The following is a 14371-nucleotide window of genomic DNA, read 5'->3' on the forward strand; positions in this document are numbered from 1 at the left end:
TTTTTTCTTCTAAAAAAAGTTTAACTGTTGCCTTTATTTTTTTAGACCAAAGACATTTCTCCTTCCTACCTTTCTGCCTCACCTTTGAATTCTTCCTTGTAATAAAGAAACCGTTAAGCAACATCAAAGGACTCTATTCATTTAATAACACATGCCACTTTCCCCATAAGTAGCTTTAATATCTTTAGTGAGAAGAAGGAAGAGAATTTCATTATAAATTGCAGCAATTGCATTCATATATCACAACTTGTTTAATCATTTCCCAATAGATGGGCATCTCTTGATGATGATCCCTATGAAGATATCTTTTTTTTTTTAATAACTTTTTATTGACAGAACCCATGCCAGGGTAATTTTTTTACAACATTATCCCTTGCACTCACTTCTGTTCCAATTTTTACCCTCCCTCCCTCCACCTCCTCCCTCAGATGGCAAGCAGTCCTTTACATGTTAAATAGGTTACAGTATATCCTAGATACAATATATGTGTGCAGAACTGAACAGTTCTCTTGTTGCACAGGGAGAATTGGATTCAGAAGGTATAAATAACCTGGGAAGAAAAACAAAAATGCAAGCAGTTTATATTCATTTCCCAGTGTGCTTTCTTTGGGTGTAGCTGCTTCTGTCCATCCTTGATCAATTGAAACTGAATTAGCTCTCTTTATCGAAGAGATCCACTTCCACCAGAATACATCCTCAAACAGTATCGTTTTTGAGGTATATAATGATCTCCTGGTTCTGCTCGTTTCACTTAGCATCAGTTCATGTAAGTCTTGCCAGCCCTCTCTGTATTCATCCTGTTGGTCATTCCTTACAGAACAACAATATTCCGTAACGTTCATATACCACAATTTACTCAACCATTTTCCAATTGATGGGCATCTATTCATTTTCTAGCTTCTAGCCACTACAAACAGGGCTGTCACAAACATTTTGGAACATACAGGTCCCTTTCTCTTCTTTAGTATCTCTTTGGGGTATAAGCCCAGTAGAAACACTGCTAGATCAAAGGGTATGCACAGTTTGATAACTTTTTGAGCATAGTTCCAAATTGCTCTCCAGAATGGCTGAATGTGTTCACAATTCCACCAACAATGTATCAGTGTCCCTGTTTTCTCACATCCCCTCCAACATTCTGCATTATCTTTCCCTGTCATTCTAGCCAATCTGACAGGTGTGTAGAGGTATCTCAGAGTTGTCTTAATTTGCATTTCTCTGATTAATAATGATTTGAAGCATATTTTCATATGTCTATAAATAGTTTTAATTTCTTCATCTGAGAATTGTCTGTTCATATCCTTTGACCATTTATCAATTGGAGAATGGCTTGATTTCTAATAAATTAGAGTCAATTCTCTATATATTTTGGAAATGAGGCCTTTATCAGAACCTTTGATTATAAAAATTTTTCCCAGTTTATTGTTTCCTTTCTAATCTTGTCTGCATTTGTTTTGTTTGTACAAAAACTTTTCAATTTGATATAATCAAAATTTTCTATTTTGTGGTCAATAGTGATCTCTAGTTCTTCTTTGGTCATAAATTCCTCCCTCTTCCACAGGTCTGAGAAGTAAACTATCCTATGCTCTTCCACCTATGAAGATATCTTGATTTTTAAAAATAGTTTTATTTTTTCAAATACATACAACATAATTTTCAACATCCACCTTTGCCAAACCTTGTGTTCCAGATTTTTCTTCTTCTCTTCCTCCCTATCCCCTTCCCAAGACAGCAAGCAATCTTATATAAGTTTAATGTGTGCAATTCTTCTAAACATTTCTATATTTATCATACTGAGCAAAAAAAAAAAAATCAGATCAAAAATGAAAAAAAAAAAAAAACTAAAAAAGGGGAAAAAAAAAAACACCAAGCAAATAAATAGTATCAACCAAAAAAAAAAAAAATGGTGAAAATGCTATGCTTTGATCTGTATTCAATCTTTATAGTTTTCTCTCTGGATGTGGTTGGCACTATCCATAACAAGTCTATTGGAATCGCCTTGAATCACCTCATTATTTGACAAGAGCCAAGTCCATCACAGTTGATCATCACATAATCAGGTCACCATGTACAATGTTCTCTTGATTCTACTCATCTCATTTAACATATCCTTTGCTTGCATTTCATTTTTTGTATAGGCCCAGTGACATCATGGATGATGATTTTAGTGTGAACTTGATTCCAGATTTGCACAAAGTCATCAGTCTCATTCTCACCTCTTGAGTCATTGAGGCCACTGGCAAGAGAGAAGTCGAGACAAATGGTGATAACTCTAGATGCAGTGGATAATCTTGGAGTTTTCAATGTCTGACAAGTTCTAAGTGCTCCACAGTGCTTGTTTCAGCCTCCTTCAGGATCATTGGAACAAATTGTTTACATTCACCCTTCCTATTGGGGAAAATCTTCACATCCCCCTAATTCATAATGCATTTGTGGTCTACTGGTTTTCTTCAACCTGGTTTAGCTCCTTTGCTGAGACAGTTTTAATAGGATATAGACACTGTGCCACTGCATGCTATAGCTTGTTGGAGCCACGGGTGAGACTGGGTGATAAATGGACATTGAAAATAGATGAGCAGCCCTGAAAATGGTTCAACAAGTCTTTCCATCAGAAATAATAGATGTTCTTTGAATACCCCTTACACACCACTAGAAAAAGGAAATACTTAGTAAAGGCTAAATTTAATTAATTTCTTACAATCTTCTTCACTGAGAACTAAATTCCTTCCCTACAACCTATTTAAATATAGTCATTAGACAAACATTAAGCATAGTCTCTTTGTACTAGCTACCCATTATTTCATATTTGCAAATATATATTTTTACCTTGTTGTTTATTAGTGTTCACAAGTATATTTTGAAACTGGAAACTTATGGGAAACAGAGACTTAGGTTTCTCCCAAAAAGAAGATAAGCTGAATAGCCCAGTCTGAACTTAACTCTATCTTTGTGACATGTAAGCTCAGCCCAGTTTAACATGGATTTACTGAGCATTAGGCTCAGTACTGTATGCCTTACAAATGAGGCACAATGTATCCTGACAAAGCACAAGAACAGATGTTTATTAACAGCCTACTGTGTTCAGGATGCTAAATGAGGCACTGGAGAAATTTTTAAAAATTACGTAAGATCAGTGCCTATCCTTTGTGGAGATGAGGCTAATAGTGGAATAAGGTACCAGACCAGAGACCTATACAATACAATATTATATGTTAAGTATGTTAAAGAGTTGGAAAACAAAGCATTCTGTAAGGGGGAGGTCCATATCGACCCGGGAGATAAGGGAAGATTCCTGGTGATGTCAGGATTCTAATCAGGTTTAAAAGGAGTGTGGGGGTGGAGGAAAAGTATTCCTAAACATAGGATAACTGGTTCAATAGTACAGATCATCCATAAAGGGAGAGAGGGGCAAAGCTGTCTAGTTTAGCTGAAGCCTGAACCGTGTGGGAAGTATCAAAATGCAATAGGAAAGGCCCTGGGTTTAGAATCAGAAGATAGGGATTTGAATATTGATTCTGCTACAAGCTGTTTGGGTTAGCCCATGGGAGTCACTTATTAAACCTTGACTTCAGTTTCCTCCTCTCTAAAATGAAGGATTTGAATGAGCTGACTATGATGATTCCTTCTCATTCTAGATTGATGAACCTATAAGATAAGGCTGAAGAGTAGGGTGAGATAGCTTGGGCTTATGGAAGATCTTGAATGCCCTCACACTTTGCCTATGGGCCAGAGATCAGGACACTTTTGGTTAACAAAAATGTTTTAAAAGAGTGGAATTAGAAATTTGGGGTATCCAAACAATAATTTGTGAATGGTCCCTTCTAATCCTAAAGCATAATCTGGATTTTTCAATCCCTGATCCTTCATTCTCACTTCCTGAACACTCCTTCTATGGTAGTCTAACATATCATAAGGCAGGTTTTGGTTGATGGTTTATAGTACTTATATATTAACATGGTTTGGCTATGCTCAAGAATAATACAGATAATGATAAAAACATCTCAAAACAATATTGCCCTAAACACTCTTTCTTAGTAGTTCCCCCAATAAACATTATTTGAAATCCATGACATTGCCTTTTGCCACTTAACTGCCCTAATTAAATGATCAGGACCACCAAAAAGCATCTGCTATTGGACCTTGCTTAAATAGCCTAGAACAGGGCAATGGTTAATTCCAGATTCTCAAAATAGTTTCCTAATTGGTATACAGTGTATAAATCTCCAAATCAGCCTTTAGATAGAAGAGCTTCCAGTTCACTAAATCTTTTGGTAGAAGAAACCAAATTCAGTTACCAGATGTTGTTTGGCAAGTAAGGAGAAAGAGGGGGAAAAAGAGGGGAAGAGAAAGACAGACAGACACACATGCATACAGAGACAGAGAGACACAGAGAGAAACAGAGACAGAAAATCAGAGAGAGACAAAGACATAGAGAGAGAGAGACACACACACATACAAAGACATTCAAGGTGTGTGTATATGTATATATATGGGAGAGGGAGAGGTAGAGAGAGAGAGAGAGAGAGAGAGAAAAAAAGAGAGAGATTTCAGTTTGCACCCTGAATTCATTAACTTTCTAAATGATGGTGAATAGCATGTTTCATGCTGAATCCTTTAGAGGGGCAGCTAGGTCTTAGACATTTATTACTTACTAGCTGTGTGACCCTGAGCAAGTAAGTCACTTAACCCCATCTGCCGTATCAAAATAATAATAATGAATCCTTTGGAAATGTGGTTGGTCATTGTGTTGATCAGAAATCCTGAGTTTCTTAATGTTTAAATCCAATTCACTTGCATATTATGGCTTTACTTCCCTGATGTCCTCTTTGAGAATGAAGGACAAACAGCAACAGAAGTTAGCAGACCTGATTGAGTTCTGGCTTTGTCAAGGACAAAAACTATTTGTGTGACCTTGAATCTCGTCTGTCCTTCAGTTTCTTTCTCTTTAAAATGAAGGTGTACATTAGTAGAACCGATGCTCCTTGAAGGCAGGGAATTGTTTCATTGTTATCTCTGTAACTACTGCCCATAAAAGATATTTAATTAATGCATATGAGATTGAATTGAAGGAGATTAGATTACAGCTTGTATCTACCATAAATCAAAGAAAACATTCTGGTTTATTTTGAAAGTTTTTCTGAGACATTGCAGAATTTTTCATGGCTAATCACTATTATTAATCTTTATTTACAAAGGCATGATCTAACAGGAAGAATGCCCAATTAGGCACAAGAATGCCTTGGATAAAAGGTCATTTTTCCTTTGTGGGCCTCAATTATCTTATCCACAAAATGAAAGAGAAGAAATGACAGTCACCAAGGTTTTCTATGTTCCCATATTCAAAGTCCCTTCAAGATTTAACATTTTTCTGTCCTAAGATCCCCTCTTGTTCTGACAAAATCCATTTCTACTTCTTTGAAAGGTTCACTGCTATTTTCAATGCAAATAGAAATACTATCTAGATCAAAGAAAGCTTAGAGTCCAATTATAGAACTAGTGAATGGGAGACAGTAATAGTACAATTTTCAGCTTATTAATCAGCACATTGTAGTGGAAAGAGCTTTCATTGTGTCTGAGGCTGAAGAATCTGTGATCAAATTATAGCTCTGTTACTTATGAAAGTCCAATAGATTCTTAGGCTTTTTTTTTTTTACTCCAGAATTTCTTTTATTTAGCTGAAAGTAGCCTAAAAAAATTGTGAAAATGGGCCTATGTACAAAAGACCAGAAAGGAAAAAGCATAGAACAAAGAATGTATACTCTCATGTCCCATCATATGAACAGAAAAACTGGAAAATAGCCATGAAAGACAACTCTTCCAGAGAGGTTCAACAAAGAGGACATCTGTCTGTCTGTCTTTGATCTCTTTCAGAGACTAAAGTTTGGGGACAAGAATACTTTGTCTCCCCTTAATTCCCTACTGCTGCTTGTAGCAGTATTACTTAAAAGGAAACAAAAGCTAGAAGTTGCTGTTGGAAAACTGACAGTGGAGAAACCATGTTAGTGTGAATATTCCCATTCTCAGTTTACAAGATTGAAGGTAAGTTCATCCTAGGGTGGTTCAGCATGGAAGTATAGGATAACAAAGTTCTTGTGGGGGTTGTCAATATCATAGTGGGTCAAGCTGTACTTGTTCCACTCAAAGCCTGTGTGGACACAGTTGAAAAAGCGAGGCTGGTGGAGCTGGTATTTGTCTGACCACAGATAGTTCTTGCTTCTGTGATTGGGTAGAAGTAAGTGTCTTCTGCATTCTCATCTCCTGTGACTTGCAGCTATTGCTGAGAGAACAGTAGATATTGAAGATGCTCTTCTGAATCTACCAGATGAGCATCAAAAGGCAGCTCATGGGAGGTAAGCAAACTGGGGTTGTTCTTGTCAGCATCATAGTTATCTAAACTCTGTTGGATCAAGTTTTCCATCAATATAGCTTCTCTTTCACCTTTGCCCTCAGTCTCAGTCTCCCCTTCAGCTCTGGCCTCTTAGTCAGCTTCTGACTCCTCTGGGACACCTGACTGGAAGGTCCCAGTTGGGTCTGATCTTGGTTTTTGGGTTTTCACAATTTACTGGGAGGTGTTAGCTCTTTCTTGAGGATGGGGAACAAGGGTCACTCTTTTTTTTTTTTTTTCTATTTTAAATTTTTATTTAAGGGTCACTCTTAATATCTTGCTCTGGTTTCAGCTTGTACAACAATACTCCTGAAGTGCATCCTGGTGATGCTCACAGAGTCTAATTCTGGCCATCTATGCCTTGAGTTGTTTCTCTTCCACTACCCAACATCCTTGTTGGGCCCCCTTGCCCACATCTTGCCTTCAATGTACTGGAAGATCACCTGGAATTGACTATAGGTCTTCCCTTTGAATACCAACTGTACATTAGAACTAATGGAGGGATCTGCCCCTTATTAAAGCCATTCTAGCCAATTTTCAAATACCTTGTCCCTTCAGAACTTAGAAATTTCATTTTCTATAATGATGATCATATCTCTCCAGAAATGGAGATTCTTGCCCTGTTGTAAATTCCTGTAAATTTGTATGTCTTCAAGCAGGTCTTCTATGTTGGATAGTGTGAGGTCACTGAGAAATGTGTAGGGCTCACATATCCTCACAGCCAGATAATTATCCTAGGAACTAATATGCTTGACCAGGAAGTTAATGAGATTAACCCTTCCATCCCTTATTTGGATTTTAGAATGAAGTTTGGCTTATTGAAGGTAGAATGTGTATTCCTGTTCCTCCCACTTTTGAAGTGTTCTGTCTCCTTCTCCTTCGGCAGTATCTCCAGCTCTTGCTTCTAAGTGACTTTTCCTCTCTTTTACTCCAAAGCATTTGCTTTACCTATGGCATTTCTAGCTGATTGTCTTCCTGGATTCTCTTCTTTTTCTCCTTTAGTGTTTTTTCTTCTTTTTTAATGCCTTATTCTGTAAGAACATTCCCAAGAGATAATCTCCAAATGGATTGTCAATATTGGTGTAGCTCATACATTCAACCCATCTTTTCTGTCTTCTTCAGTTCTATGGTTTCCTTGCTAGCATCTCATCAGTTTCTTCCCAGATGTCTCAAATACCTTCATCAATCCTTCCTTCTAAGGTTCTATCACTCTGAGAGGCTCGATTTCTCATCCAGGGCCTCTTTAAGACTGAGACCTGGGTGATAAAGATGAGGTAAAAGACATTGAGGAGGTGGATGACTAGAATCATGTCTCCTCCTGTGTCTGCTCTGGTGATCCCTCCTTAGCTCACTTTCAGAATCTCTAAATGAGAAGGTTCCTGAATTTGGAGCTGTGCCTTTCTTGGATTTCTAGAGTCTCTTTCAGAGCTCTGACATTTCTTTGACTTCCTCCTATTTTGCTCTTCCTTAAAATCTAATCCTGTTTTTCATTTCTGGCTACACCTTTACACCTTTAGGCCCTAGCTGTTCTTGCCTCTCCACCACCTTTCATGCTGCTCTGGCTCTGGCTCTAGCTACTGCTCAGTGGCCTGCCTCTGGCTTCTGGAAGCCAGGAGTACAAACTAGACCACAATCTTGATTTCTGCCTCCTATCCATCTGTCAATTTGGATACAACTGCTAATCTCTAGATCTTAGGGTTTTGAGAATGTTTCCTCTTACAGAAGTTCAGTTTAAACAAATAAACAAATACCACAAAATGATAGGGACTAGAAGGGCCTAAACTAGTTTCTAATTGTCTAAGATCTAATCTAAAATTTAAAAGCCTAAATTTTGTCTAAAATTAAAGGCCTTCATCTTTGTCACCAATGTTTATTTCTTCTTCATCACCTTTGGTTATTTGCAAAGAGAAAATGAGTCCTGGGAGCTCTGTTTTGTTATTGTTGTTGTTGTTTTCTGATGTGCTAATTTAGGGGAACTCCCTGCTGTCTAGTTTTTCCTCCACCTGATAGAATAAATCTGTCAATCTCCAATGAGAGAGTAGGAAGGTAGTGACTTTTTCCTTTTTTAGTGGCAGCTTCATAACATTGCACTCAGAGATTGGTTCTCCCTGTAAGGTACAGGAAGTAAGGGCATTTTTGAAGGTAGATTTGTTACTGCATTGTCACCAATTTAGAGACATTTGCATGTTGATTTGTGAAAGGTTGAGCTTCACTTAAAAATCAAATACATTTTTTGAAAAGGGTTTTATGATGGCAATACCAGTTCATATCCAGAGTTACTTTAGCTTTTCAAGCTACATTCACAAATGTAGTGGCCTCGATTCTGTGATTAAATTTAATAAAGTTTAATTATTGCTTCAGACAGAGCATCCTAGGCATTTCAATAAAGAAGCTTCCTAGACTAAAGATCTTCCTTTCTGAAGAACTATGTCAGGAAGGGGATGCATCAGGGATCATAAATTCTCCTTTGCCTTTTTAACACTTTATGGGCTCCCAGGCTGCCCCAACAATAGGATGGGGAATGACTCTTAACAGCTCATTAAGGTTGTTTTTACCAAATGCTAATAATAAAAAGAAACCCTAAAAGCCTGTCTCATTTTTATTCAGAATGCCCTACTGCCGAATATAAAAAGATGCCATAAAATGGAAATGCCAGAGAAAGCCACTAGATGCAGTTATTTGCAGAAGCAACATTAAGATTTCTATATTAACTCATAATCTAGGAGGTATTAGTGAGTGGATTTAGCAATAGGGTAGTTGCTGGAGAGAATAGAAATTCTTTACCTACAGCTTGAAAAAAACTGTTTATAGATAATACATATATTAAGCATAATGTATGTATTATTGCATTATGCAAATAACTAATAAAATCATAGTTTGTGTGTCTATAATAGAGAAGTAATATCATGTTCATGTAAAAAAAATTTATTTCGTGTCTATTCCTAACATTATATGTAAAGGGTGGAAACATTCCTTGTAGAATAATGAGTTCATTTCCCTACTCAATTTCCTGATACAGATCTGTAAGAGCTCTACTCTTATGCAGCTTAATATTAGTCTGTAGTATTAAAACAGATTTGTGAACAGTGGTAGGAATATGTGAGTGTTGGGAGAATGTGAATCCCAAAAACATCTGGGAACTGAAAAGAAGTTATTAAATTATTATATGAATTATGAATATCCTATTTCATATATACATCTCAAATCTATATATATGACCATGTGAATTATATGAAACTGTTCTATAAAGCTTAAAATCCTATATAACTGTCAGTGGCTATTATTATTATTATGAATGATGAATACGAAAATTCAAATGTGTCTCTAATCCTAGATATAGAATTATATGAAAGATGAATATTTTATCTTAATCAGCTTATAAATCTCTCTCTAGTGTGAACTATCTATAGCCCTATGCATATGGGAAATAACATCATTTGTCATTCATATAAATATTTATATCCCTTCTGCTTTAATTTTCAGGTATTATTTAACTTCACATTCTTTCCATTCAAAATCCTATTGCAATACTGTCCCTTTTAGATAGATGTTAGCCATCTCTGAAATGTAGCTTTATAATTTTCTTTCTCTAGAAGAAAATCTATTCCAATCTGAAAAATACAAGACTGAGTGGAAAGATGAGCTTGTGTTTCTGAACAGCCGGACACTGTGACAAGAAGTGTCAAATGTGATAATTAAAAACATTCGATTTTGTCCTGGATCCTTGCTATTATGGATATGTGAGCAAAACTTGGAAATATTGTATCATCCCTCCCAGAGATCACCAGAAACTCCAAATCATAAATTAGTATGAGAAGATTGTATGTGTCAGTTTTGTACAGACGATCCCCTGAATTTGTTAGATTATTTTGTTTTCTTTAGATTAAGGCTGATGTGGAAAATAGATACATTCACAACTCACTAGGGCCCACTTGCCCAAGCCATGCCACATGCACGTCTGAAATGATTTATGGTTCTCTCCGCTGCGTTGGCCTTTTTAAGGGAGAAGATGGGAGTTATAGACAATTATACTTGACTTTTTAAATTGCAAATACAATATGGCTAAAAGGTGTGTGTGTGTGTATGTATGTGTGTGTGCACCAGGGAGAGAGCTCTCAATATTTCCCAGGATTCCTGGTTATCAAAGTTTTTTAAAATGAGCTCCTAAAGTTCTTTGGAAGTCACACTGATGACAAATCCTAGATAAACCAGATCCTTATGAGAATCTTTCTAATTCACGAGAGACAGATTGTGTCTTACCTTTTGCCACCAGATGGCCAAGTTGTGTCTCCCTGCCACCCACTGCCTCCCCAAGGAAAGGAGAGGATTAGTGCACTGGGGATCTCCTGTCTCCTGCCCTGCTCAGCACTGGCACTAACACGGAGGTTAAATCAATGGGGAGTGGCCTTTGGTTTGGAAAAGCTGCTGAGTCCCACCATATGGGCTGCTCCCGGCCCCAGAATATGCTTTATTGGCAGGGCTTAGAGGTTTACAAGCAATCTTCTTGAAGTTTTAATGGTGCCTTGGATGATTTATCCTACTTGGAGAGTCACTGCTATAAGGAGACACCCAGTTCCTGGGCTTTTGCTTTCGTTTATTATCAAAACCTTTAATCTTTCCTACAATGCAGCCCCCATCTCCCATAAATAACCCCATTATGGCCACACAAAGAACATGTAGCCACTCTCATATAAGTTTGGACTTTTGAAGTCATAGTTTTTGGAAACCAGTTTAGCTAAAAAACCAGAGTATTTTAGAGGGGTGGGAAGTTGTTGCAAAGGGGTAGAAATGGTCTGGATATCTGTTCATACAGTGTGCATTTTCAGACCTCCAGCTATTACAGGTAAGTTGATGAAACTAAGGAAAGACAGTCTCAGAAACCCTACAATCTTACGCCTTTCCTTCCATTCTAAGTTCATGTTTTTAATATGTTAGGATCTCCTCTCATTGCCCTCATCTTATTTAGTGGGAGAGAAACTGGCAGTAATGCTAATGTGTTTAAAACACACAGACTAAATTCAGATAAATTATGCAAGTTTTCAATTTTAGGACATCCCTTTCTAGGTCTCAACACATTTCCCAGAAAAAAGAAGAGTATTTCTAATGAATTTGAATACATAATTTTAGATTTCTGATGTTCATAGACATACAGTTTTAGAGTTAGTAGAATTCTTACAAGTTTAACTACATCTCCTTATATTACAATGAGAAAATAGTGTCCAGAAAAGGAAAGGTATTTGCCCAATGTGTATATATATATATATATATATATATAAGCTCTACAGCAGGAAAAACAAAAACAGATCATAGTTCTAGAACAAGAAGGGACCTCTGGGGCTATCTAGTCTAATCTTCTCTCCTGTTTCACAGATGGGGAAACAGAGTCCCTGAAATTAAGTAACTTGCCCAAGCTCACGTATGTAACAAATATCAGAGATGGGATTTGAACCCAAAACTACGCCAGAGCCAATGGTCTCTCTATTACCAAGCTGTTTCTTTAATAATAGCTAGTGTTTCTCTAGACTTGAAGGGTTGCCAAGTACTTTTCTCACAACATCCCTGTGAGGTAGGGACTACAAGTATCACTCCCTCTGTTTTTGAGATGAGGAATCTGAAGCTTTGAGAGGATAAATGAGAGCCTTATAATTATGCAGCTACTAAATGTTTGAAGGGGGACTTGAAAGAAGGTCACACTGCAAATCCAACTAGCTTAATGTTCATATAAAGAAATGAATGTCTGACAGGAGAGTTTTAAGATTACTTGGATAGTAAATAGAGCCCCTGGTCTCAGCCCCAGGTTTTCCAAGTCCAAATTTGATGCTTTTAACCATAATACCAAATACATAGCAATACAAATCCTATAGTAGATATATATGCTATATGTAGCATATAACATCTATATACTATAGCATATCTAGATACATTTTTGTATGTAATTGTCTATTTAGACTAAAAAGCTGTGTATTAATTGGTATCTAATTACTTTATTCAGGTCTCTCATTTACTGTGTACTATTTACTATGTACTACTACATGTTATCTCCAGAATACCTAAAAAAGATCAAGACACTAGTACAAAAGAAACTAGAAATACATTCTCAATTCCTGTAATACCTGTGTTAAAATGACCAAAAAGTCTAGTGGCTTATAAACATAACTGTATGCAAAATTTTACACACCTTGTAACTGTACAAATATATAACAAATGTACTTACAAGAATATACTTAAGTTTCTTCACAAAACTACTTGTGAAATGAATTAGCAAGCCCCTAGTTTTAGAATGTAAAGGCTGTTTCCTGAGTGCATGAGCAAAAGAGACATTTTTAGTTATGGAAGCAGTAAGAATATAATAAGCAAGACCAGAGAGTGCTTTAGAAACTTCAGAAGAACAATTCCCAGCTGTGCCTAGTGATTGATGAGACTATAACAACCATGGGGGAGGGGAGGGAGGATGTGGATATGCATAACTATTTTCCAGGTGAGAAAATCAAGAAAATGTTCGAGTTTTATCACTCTGGAGAGCCCAAGTTTAGAGAACTAACATTTAGGAAAAACCTTCTTTAATAAACTTTGAAAAGATAAGATTTTGGTAGTCACTAACAGTAGAATATTTTGTGATATTAATCAAAAGTTAATTAGAATTCAGAATGAAGACAGCCCAGGAATTTCACACAATTGTCATTTTGTCAATAGAACTGTTAAGTTCTGTTTCTTGAAATTAAAAATAACATCTTTAACAATATCAATCCGATACTTCTCCTGAATAGTAAAAGTTATTTAAGAAGGCCATAGCATCATAGATTTTGAGCTAAAAGAAATATCAAAGACTTCCTAGTGCAATCCCCTCATAATACAGAAAAGGAAGCTGAGATCCATGGAATTTAAATAGTTACTTATTCATTTCACATGTAGTTCTGTGAGGAAAGTTAAGTATATGGGTAGAAGCACTAGAACTAAAGAATATCTCAAAAGATTAAGCTTCATCAATTGACTCAGTGCATTTTTTTTAATCTATAAGGCAAAGAAAATAAAAATAAGAAAAATTTTAATTTCAACAAAATTATAACAATTTTTTTGTATAAATCAATGCATGTACTATGTCCAAATATTTGAGGCAGGATTTAAACCGGGTTCTATTGAAGCCAGAGCCAGGGTTCTCTGTCCTATATAATGTTACAATTTAAGTATTTCATTTTGTTTGTGTGTCTAGTGTAGAAAAAAAGCTGGCTTCTAAGTCAGGAAGACCTGACACATATCAGGATATCAAATCTGGGCAGGTCACAATTTCCCAGTACCTCAAGCATCTCTCTAAAACTTGAAATGGCAAATGATTGACTGTGGTAGGGAAATTTTCCTCACTGAAAATTCTCTGTATAAGAAAACCAAAAGGGGTAATGAGAGAAAAAAGTTTAAGAATCTCTGATCTAGAGAAAAAATGTGCTACACTGGTATAAATCTCATGACTCCTAATGCAGTATTCTTTTCTCTCTATCATATTTTTGAAAGAACTTATGATCTACATAGACATGCATCCACACATATACATAAGCAAATATTTTATTTGAAATATATCGAGACATATATATGTTTCCTATTTTGTTGCTATTTTTTTAGGATTTAAAGTATTAATATTTATAATTTAATTTATTCTTCTAAGCAAATGGAATATGATAGAGAAAAAAGTAATACTATATTAGGAGTCAAGAGATTTATACCAGTATAGATCTCTAGATCAGAGATTCTTAATTTTTTTTTCTCATGATCCTTTTGTCTAAGAATTTTTTACATGATCTCAGGTATATGAGTATATAAAAGAGTTATAGATCATAATTTCACAACTCCAATTGGTTACATGATCTCATATGGGGTCATGATCCATGGTTTTTGCTCTAGATGTATTTTCCCAATCTTTAAAATGATGGAACTAGAAAGGTTAAATGGTCTTACTTTCTCTAATGATGCATCATTAATTTATTCATTTTTTTCTAT

The 14371-nt window shown here is 36.1% G+C and overlaps 1 pseudogene; it reads right to left on the reverse strand.

Annotated features, from left to right (window-relative positions):
- Positions 1–5913: 5913 nt before the first annotated feature.
- LOC127546561 (cactin-like) lies at positions 5914–6591 on the reverse strand (annotated as a pseudogene).
- Positions 6592–14371: the final 7780 nt, after the last annotated feature.

The sequence above is a fragment of the Antechinus flavipes genome, chromosome 2, assembly GCF_016432865.1.
Source record: "Antechinus flavipes isolate AdamAnt ecotype Samford, QLD, Australia chromosome 2, AdamAnt_v2, whole genome shotgun sequence".
NCBI classification, from domain to species: Eukaryota; Metazoa; Chordata; class Mammalia; order Dasyuromorphia; family Dasyuridae; genus Antechinus; species Antechinus flavipes.